Genomic DNA, 10,051 nt, shown 5'->3' with positions numbered 1-10,051 from the left:
TTCTGATATCGGAGCCGTTAGCTGCCATCAGAACAAAAAAAAAAAAAAAAAGCATAGGAATGCATAGCTACATTCCTACTGGCAATTTCAATTTGCAATAGCCAATAGCAAACTAGCTATTGCACCCGCCCACTGCTGCTGTCAATCAGCAGAGGTGACCTGCAGTTCTCCATCAGGTCACCTCTAGAAGCAATTATCAAGAAGTATGTGTCTGTAGATTGTCATCACTAAACATTTCTTCGGCCTCGTTCACACTTAGCGATTTATCGCGCGGTAATTCCCGCGATATCGCGGCAATTTACCGCTCGATATCGCTCTCCAATGCTTTTCAATGGGGCAAAGGGTCCTGCTGTCGCGGGTCGTGCGTCGCTACTGCAGGACCCTTTTTGGAGCGGATTTAGCCGCGATTCAAGCTTGCTCAATGCAAGCATTTGCGTGATATCGCGCGACAAAATCGCGTAAAATGCAAATCGCGTGACAAACGCGCGATTTGCGAATCACGCAGTGTGAATGGGGCCGTAAGGTGTGTTTGTTGTTATTTTAAAGATATAGGTAAAGGTCCGCTTTAAGACAGAGCCGCAAAGCTGTATGATAGGTAACTAAGGATGTACACCAGTTAAATAAACCCATTCCTTTGCCTATATTTAAATAATTATATACAATGCAGCTTATAAATAACAATAAAGCCTACATTTTTTTCCCAAAGGCTGGTGTAAGACTTACCTTATGGTGATATACACTGTACATCTTCTTCCTTCCACTTGATTCAGGCCATCCCCTCAGCGCTAGTGCCACTGTCCCCTGCTTTGGCATCTTTTTCTTCTTAGGCTACATTCACACCTACACTTTAGGTGTGATTTTGTATTCCTACGTGAGGAACTTGCGATTTCCTGCAGCAGGAATCCCAAATCTGACGCTAACAAGCAGCAGCCGTCACCCATTCAAGCTAATGATCGGGTGACATCACCCACATTTAAAAGTGACAGAATGCTGGCATGTCGCATGTGATCATACAATTACACGTGATTAGGAATCGATCACTATCATACATTGACATGCAGGGATAGTGAAAAAAGAATCAAAAAAACTTTTGATTACAGAGCTCAATATCTCAAATATAGATTAAGTGGAAGGAATGTCTTAACCCCCCTCCCTGTCTACTCTATTTAAAGGTGCTGCATAGAGTTTAAATTAGAGAGCGATAAGGTGACTTCAAAGTGTGTGCACATCCATAACTGTGTTATAGGTGCACTCTGCATTACATTTTTGTTGTAATGTATAGATTAAAAAAAAAGCGCTCTCTCCACACAAACATCTGGATCAGAATAGCCTCAGCAAGGTCCAAACAAACATCTGGATCAGAATAGCCTCTGCAAGGTCCACACAAACATCTGGATCAGAATACCCTCAGCAAGGTCCACACAAACATCCGGATCAGAATAGCCTCAGCAAGGTCCACACAAACATCCGGATCAGATTAGCCTCAGCAAGGTCCACAAAAAAATCCGGATCAGAATTGCCTCAGCAAGGTGCACACAAACATCCGGATCAGTATAGACTCAGCAACGTCCACACAAACATCCGGATCAGAATACCCTCAGCAAGGTCCACACGAACATCCGGATCAGAATAGCTTCAGCAAGGTCCACACAAACATCCGCATCAGAATAGCCTCGGCAAGATCCACACGAACATCCGGATCAGAATACCCTCAGCAAGGTCCACACAAACATCCGGATCAGAACAGCCTCAGCAAGGTCCACACAAACATCCGGATCAGAATAGCCTCAGCAAGATCCAAACAAACATTCGGATCAGAATAGCCTCAGCAAGGTCCACACGAACTTTCGGATCAGAATAGCCTCAGCAAGGTCCACACAAACATCCGGATCAGAATAGCCTCAGCAAGGTCCAAACAAACATGCGGATCAGAATACCCTCAGCAAGATCCACACAAACATCCGGATCAGAATACATTCAGCAAGGTCCACACAAACATCCGGATCAGAATAGCCTCAGCAAGGTCCACACAAACATCCGGATCAGAATAGCCTCAGCAAGGTCCACACAAACATCTGGATCAGAATAGCCTCAGCAAGGTCCGCACAAACATCCGGATCAGAATAGCCTCGGCAAGGTCCGAGGATCTTGCTGAGGCTATTCTGATCTGGATGTACATGGGGAGAGAGTGCTCTGTGAGGACTGTAATTGTTTGCAGGCAAGTTTTAAGGCCTCATTCACACACAACGCAAGAGCAAAATTGTATATTGCATATATACGCGTACATGCGCTTATGTACGTGCGTACATGCGCGTATGTATATGCATATACGCACATATATGTGTGCACTATATGCAATCCCAGAATGCATCATTCGTAATAAAAATTTTAGAGAACTGTCCGCGTGTACGTGCGCATATGTGCGTATGCACGTAAAAAACGCTGCCCTGACACATCTCGGCTCCATTATGTTTTTGCGCATTTTTACGCTACACAAATATACGGCTCCATATGCAGCTATGTGTATGGAGCCATTTATTTGCATATGCTGCATATGATACAATACGCATGTACGCGCATATGCGCAACAGTGTGGATGAGGCCGAAATGCAGCACATGTGAGTAGGACTGATTCTTTTAAAATAAACTTTGTTAAGACTTTACTGCACGGTGAGCGCTTGTTTGTTTTTTCTGATATGGTGATGTGAGCGGAGGTTGAGAAACTAAGTTGTTGCAGATTGGAAAGAAGCGTTGGGACCAGAGGATGAAAACTACTGTGCCTTAGTGCAATATTACATCATGTGTAATTTGACCATCTCATTGTAGAGGGTCAAATCTTTCCAGTGAGTGCTGATAGAAAGTTTTATCTTTGCATGGGGAGAGTGACACTTTTAACCACCTAACACCTGAAAACGTTGAAGTCTGGTATTGTGGATCACTTGGGATTTTGGCTTGTGATCATATTAACCACTATCGTTGTATGGAGCACTGTTTGGATTCCTTTATCACATTTGCGGAAGATCAATTGAGCACTTATATATATGAATTATTAATATTGGATATTTTTATCTTTATTGTTATTGCACTTTTTAAGAGATATATATTTTTATTCACATCTTGTTAAGTTTGAGTTATACACTCTATAAGAATGTATTGCTTGTTTACACCTTATTTATTGTGTATTTAAAATATTTCTGATGAATTTTAGTAGAAATCGATGATTTTAATGCACTTTAGTAATTATTTATTTATTTATTATGAACTTTAAGAAGGATTGTTTTTTTTTTTTTCTTTTTTAATGTTTTTGCATATATCTACTGCTTGCTAGCAATATATACAGTATATGTTAAAAAAAACAAGACTTTAAAACCACTTTAAATAATATGCATCTAAAATGTTTACAGATACATTTTGAAACCATGAAGTGTAAATGCATTAAATTATATGGTTTTAGCAGATGATGAAGAGGTGGGCAAAGATCCATAGATTATATGGTTTCAGATGATGAAGAGGTGGGGAAAAAATCCCCCCACTTAACGGGCTTATGCTCACGAGTATAAATATAGCTCCATTTTAATCAGTACAGCAGGTTTGTTTTTACAGAACTGAGCACAGGTGAATTGTTTTCTATGGTTCCGTACATACAGCTGTATAGAAAAACAGTGAACTTGTGCTGCGTTCAGATTCATAAAAAATAGAAAAGTCTGCATACATGCTGTACACATGTAAATGTTTGCACTAACGTTAACATGTGTACAGTGCAAATGAAGTGGCTTGCGCCCTAGCAAGGAGAGATGCTAGGCGGCAATAGCCAGCTGCATCGTAGCAGGGGACTCTAGGCAGCAGAAGCCACTTGCATGTTAGCAATGAAAGGATGCTAGACAGTCCAAGCGGCCTGCGTCCTAGCAACCACAGGATGCTAGGTGCAAATAACTGTCTATGTCCAAGCAACCAAAGGGCACTAGGCAGCAAAAATTGTGTCCCAGCTACCAAAGGATGCTAGGTAATAGCTGTCTGTGTCTTAGCAACCAAAGGACACTAGTTGGCAAAAGCCGGTGCATCCTAGCAACCAAAGGGCACTAAATGGCAATAGCCGCCGGTGTCCTAGTAACCAAAGACCTGTCTGCATCCTTGCAACCAAAGTTAAACTTGAATCATGTATAAGAAGAGTTCCTTTCTGCTCTCTTGTCTTTATGATGCCTTGAAGTTGACCTATTCTCAAAAAGTAATTTTTTGCTATCATAGGGAACATTTGCCAATTGTAGCTAAGCAGTACCCTGAAAAATTGACCTTTTGCCCTAAATTACCTCTAAAAAATATTACTGACTTCCTGTCATGTGACTGTACCTAGGCACTCATGTCCCCTAGCCTCATAGCTGTATATCTGCCGCGTAAGATGATCTAACACATATCTTACCCACTCCTGCAGTACAAGGTTCTTCCTGTTTCTGCTCCATTTAGTCCTTGGATATGTGCTTTCTCTACCTCTCTTGCATAGTTACATAGTTGGTAAGGTTGAGCTCATCGCGTTTGACCTACAGTATACTGTATGTGTGTTTATGTATGTGTGAGTGTGTACACCGCCACTAACAAATCCCATATCCCTGTATATTCTGAGAAACTCATCTAAGTGTTTTCTGAAGTTATCAATGCTTTCTGCTGATATTACTAACTGCGGAAGGGAATTCTGCATTTTTAAGGCTCTAACAGTAAAAAACCCTTGTGCTGTTTGAGATTATACTTCATCTCGTCCAATTTCTCGTTGTGCCCTCGTAACTTCCACAGAGTGATGAGTTTGTAAATTGCAACAATATCTCCTCTTAAGCGATTCTTCTCTAAAGAGAACAAGTTTCATTTCTGGAAGCGATCTTCATAACCCAGGCCCTCCTGCCCCCCTTTTGATTTTGTCGCCCTACTCCTCTAGTTCAAGGACATCTTTCCTGAGGGTTGGTGACCAAAACTGAACCGCATCCTCAAGGTGAGGCCAAACCAGCGATTTATAAAGTGGTACAATTATATATTTGTCTCTTAGCAAAATCCCTCTTTTAATGCAAGAGAGTATCCTGCTGGCTTTGTTAGCTGCAGAGTGGCATTGCATGCTATTGCTGAAGATGTGGTCTACAAGCACCCCTAGATCTTTCTCCATCCCCATATTTGTCCTACTCCCTCTTTTGCTGCTTTTCGATTATTCCCCACTAGTCTTTAGAACAACAGTCAATGGGCGAGGGGGGTACAGGTATGACAATAGTAAGCAAAGCCCTGCCCCTCTACCAAGATGGCCACATCCATATAGACAATGCAGGGATGGTTGGGTTGAAAAGATTACATACAGAGAGGCCACAAAGAATATTAGTCCTTTGTTTTTCTTTTATCTTTTATGATCACAGCTCAGGTCCTCTTTAAGTGATGACTTCTGCTTTTAGTTTTCCATTACTGTGAGTCTAACTATGGACTGTTATTGGAACCTACAAGAATTCTCTTTTTTCTTCCCTTGCTCCAACCACCCCTGTGAACGGCTCACTAATGTTATTTAACTGACTTAGGGCTGTACTGGAATACTGCAAAAATCAATTTACTTATGAAGATTCAAATTTGATAGATTTGTTGACGAGTAATTGTATTATTCACATGGATACATTTGTTTTATCTGTGACATTATATCACATAATGGCAGTGATTATATTAGGATTTAAAAGACTAGCAATGAAGTTGTTTTTTTTAATAAACACCACCATTAATTGTTCTATTAATAGGTACAGAAAATGTCAGACTGCCTGCATATAATTTATGGTTAACCATTTCTGAGAAGAAATAGGTTTTCTTACAGACTGGAATGTTTTTTTTGCAATATTACCCCATTAAAAAGTAGATTTTGCAACTAAATTATAATTTTTTATTAATATTTCTATTAAAAAAAGTGTATAAACATCACAAAATCTTAGGTGCTCGATTTTTCTAGGGGACTCAAATAAGGCAGAAATACTGGCCTCCTGCCGGCTCCCTACAGGCTCCTAGACTGGTCCACGCAGCCTATATGCACTATATTCCCAAAAGTATTGGGATGCCTGCCTTTACACGCACATGAACTTTAATGGCATCCCAGTCTTACTTCATAGGGTTCTATACTGAGTTGGCCCACCCTATAACAGCTTCAACTCTTCTGGGAAGGTGTCCACATGGTTTAGGAGTGTGTCTATGGGAATGTTTGACCATTCTTCCAGAAGCGCATTTGTGAGGTCAGATACTGATGTTGGACAAGAAGTCCTGGCTTGCTCTAATTCATCCCAAAGGTGTTCTGTCGCGTTGAGGTGCGGGCCAGTCAAGTTCCTCCGCCCCTCCGCCCCAAACTTGCTCATCCATGTCTCTATGGACCTTGCTTTGTGCACTGGTGTGCAGTCATGTTGGAACAGGAAGGGGCCATCCCCAAACTGTTCTCACAAAGTTGGGAGCATGAAGTTGTCCAAAATGTCTTAGTATGCTGATGCCTTAAGAGTTCCCTCCACTCGAACTAAGGGTCCAAGCCCAACCCCTGCAAAACAACCATAATCCCCCCCTCCACCAAACTTTACACTTGGCACAGTGCAGCCAGGCAAGTACCGTTCTCCTGGAAACCCGGACACGTCCATCGGATTACCAGAGAAACGTGATTTGTCACTCTAGAGAACACGTCTCATCTTCTCTACACGTCTCTAGAACCTATTACGGTACCATGCTTGAATTCACTGAGCTCCCGAGAGCAATCCATTTTTTTAACTAATGTTTGTAGAAGCATCCACATGTCTAGGTGCTTAATTTTATACACCTGTAGCCATGGAGGTGATTGGAATACCTGAATCCAATAGACATATATAAAACAGTTTAAGACCTTATATACTTAAAGAGATACTTAGAAAGACAACTGAAAGAAAATTAACCAATAGCCATTTTAGTTTAAATTTTGGTCCAAGGAAAAAATCTTGTAGTAGATGCTTTCTTTTTGTTATAATGAAACCTGTAAAATGACAATTGTGGGTGAACTCTTCAATAAACCTTGCTTTTTCATTGTAGTAATACTACAGTTGCCTATGAAAATCTCACAGCCTAAAGGCAGGGTAGATTGACTGCTACAATGACCCTGGCCTATACACTAAAATAAAATGTATTGTTATTTAGGGATGCACCAATACTGCTTTTTCGGGATAAAGTACGAGTACCGATATTTTTTTCAATACTCGCCGATACTGAATACCATTATCGGAAGTCCCTTTATGGAAGCCGGGCAGTGTGTAATGACTGATTAGCCGGGAAGCCTTCTCCATGCTCCCTCGTCACCAGGTTACGAGAAAGCATGAAGCCAGCTTTCTGGCCAATCAGGAAGCTGGGGGTGGGTAAAGACTCGCTGCCCGGCTTCCTGATTGGCCAGCTTCCCGACCAATCAGGAAGCTGGGCCATGAGTCATTACACACCGCCTGGCTTCCTTATTGGCCGGGAAGCCATCTCCATGCTCCCTTAACACCAGATGATGAGGAAACATGGAGCTGGCTTTCTGGCCAATCAGGAAGCTGAGGCGCGTGTAATGACTCACCTCCCGGCTTCCTGTTTGGCCAGCTTCCCAACCAATCAGTAAGACAAGGTGCGTGTCATTACACGCTGTCTGGCTTCCCCATTGGCCGGGAAGCCAGCTCCATGCTCCGTGCTGACACCGGCTTCTCAGCCAATCAGAAAGCCGGGCGGCGTGTAATGACTTACCGCCCAGCTTCCTGATACTGGAAGTACCAGTATCAGTAGCATTTGATAGAGTACAAGTACTCACCCAAATACTTGGTATTGGCACCTCTAAGTGCAGTGATAAAGTGATATTATAGTCAAAAGGTTTTTAAGTTAGATCTGTAATAATTACTGAAAAAAAAATCTGAGCGTTTAATACTACATTGCTTTAACTTTTTATAAAAAACTGCATTCTCACTTCCCGTGGCCAGTGGGCTTTGTGTTTTATGCATGTTTTGCCCTGTCCTGTACCAAAGCTGCAAACCTTTGTAGAGTTTGAGATTACTGAAAAGTGATTGCTTATTGGAATCAGGAGTTTTACAAATTTCTAGATTGACTCCCTTCTGTGTTGGTTACTGAGTGCTGAGGATTTGCAATATATAGGGGTCTATTCACAAAGCTGCCGAGGGCAGCCGAGTAAATGACCGATCAGAAGTGAAGTGAGCCGAACACTGTTCGGCTATTCACTTCAGGCTGGTACGGCTGATTTCAGCAGTATATCGGCTGAAATCAGCCGTACATCGGCTTGCTTCGTGTGGCTTCGGATCAGCCGAACATGCTCAGGATGTTCGGCTGACCCGAAGTGCAGAAGGAGTTCGATTCAGCCGATCCAACATCTGGATCGGCTGAGCCGAACCTCCGGCAGGCTTCTCACTGCTGTTCGGGCTATTCTGAAAGATCCCGAACAGCAGTGAGAGAATAGCCGAATGCCGCCGAGCGGCATTTGGCTCGGCTGTTCTGCTCGGTCCCTCAGAGGCACCGAGCAGAACAGAAAAAGAGTGAAAAAAGTAGAAAAAAGTAAATAGAAAACGATTGTGCAGAGCTAGCAGTGACAGCTAGCTCCGCCCAATAGTTTCCTATTGTCCGGCGGCTCTGCTGCTGTAAAAAAATAAAAGTAAAAAAAATCCCCCGGGCGCTCTGGGAGCCCCCCGCTCCCGGCCGCCAAGAAGAGAAACCCCGCTGTGTCTTTTTTTTTCTTTATTCTGACACGAGCATGTCAGAAAACAGAAAAAAAAAAAAAAGACGAATTCCCATTCAAAAGCATTGGGAGTTTACTATTGGCTATTTCAATTTGCAATAGCCAATAGTAAACTAGCATTGTACCCAATGTCCCAATGCTTTTGAATGGGCATTTTTCTTTTTTTTTCTCTATTCTGACATCGCTCGTGTCAGAATAAAGAAAAAAGACACAGCAGGGTTTTTCTCCTTGGCGGCCGGGAGCAGGAGACTCCCGGGGCGCCAGGGAGAGTTAGATGTTTGGAGATCAGTGTCCCTGGTTAGCAACCAGGGACGCTGATCTCTCTGAAAGTGGCCGGAGCCAGCCGTAAGATCACGGCTGGCTCCGCGCAGCTGTCAGAAGCAGGCTGTCGGCCTGCAGTAGAAGCGGGGGCATGTATGGGCAGCTGTACCTGTCAGCTTCAGCCCAGCGGAGCCGTTACCGACACTGTAGGCACCCTCAGGCAGCACATTGAGCTGTTGGGAGAGGACCCTCTCCACTTAGTTCTGCCCCCTGGCCGCCAAGACTAAGAAGTTGCTGCAGAAATCAGGTGAGGCTGGTGTTGGTGAAGGCTGGACCGGGAAGGGGGGGGGGATTTGCTGGTGGTATTTTCATTTACATTATAATGTATTGTTGGGACTTGTAGTCCTTCATAGCTGGTGATATTCTGCATTGCTATATAATGATTATACAGCAATGCAGAATAGCACCAACTGTGCAGGACTACAAATCCCAGCAATACATTATAATATTCAGTAGGGATGCACCAGTACCAATACTGAGTATTTTCATGAGTACTCATACCCATGTAAATGCCCCGATACTAAGCGCAGATACCGGCACTGGTGGAACTACTGGAGTCGCATCGGTCGCATTTGTGACCGGCCCTGTTGTTCCGCCAGTTGCGGGGGTCCATAGAGGAAGAAGAGGGTCCGCTTTTTTTTGCATGTACTATTTTTTAAGACCGGACAGGAACACAGGCATTTGCCATGCGTTCTGGTGCGGCCGATCGCACTGCGGCCGGAAGGGAGTACCTGCTGTGCCATTGACTTCAATGCTCCGCCACGCCCCCTCCCACCCCAGAACGCAGTGAGCCTGCCGGGGTTCGACCCAGTGCGTTCCTGCACCAAATCGGGCCAGAACGCACTGGGGCTGGTGTGAACTTTCCCTGAAAGTCATAACATACATACTGTTTCTTGAATATAACAAAAAAAGATATAAAAATCATGTTTTTTTGGTGGAGGTTGGGGTGAAGGGTTTCTTGCACCAGGGCACTGAGGTGTCTAGTTACGCCTCTGCTTGTACACT

The sequence above is a fragment of the Nanorana parkeri genome, unplaced genomic scaffold, assembly GCF_000935625.1.
Source record: "Nanorana parkeri isolate BGI_ZX_2015 unplaced genomic scaffold, ASM93562v1 scaffold648, whole genome shotgun sequence".
NCBI classification, from domain to species: Eukaryota; Metazoa; Chordata; class Amphibia; order Anura; family Dicroglossidae; genus Nanorana; species Nanorana parkeri.
The sequence above is the reverse complement of the archived record's forward strand: the minus strand, read 5'-3'. Positions refer to the sequence as shown.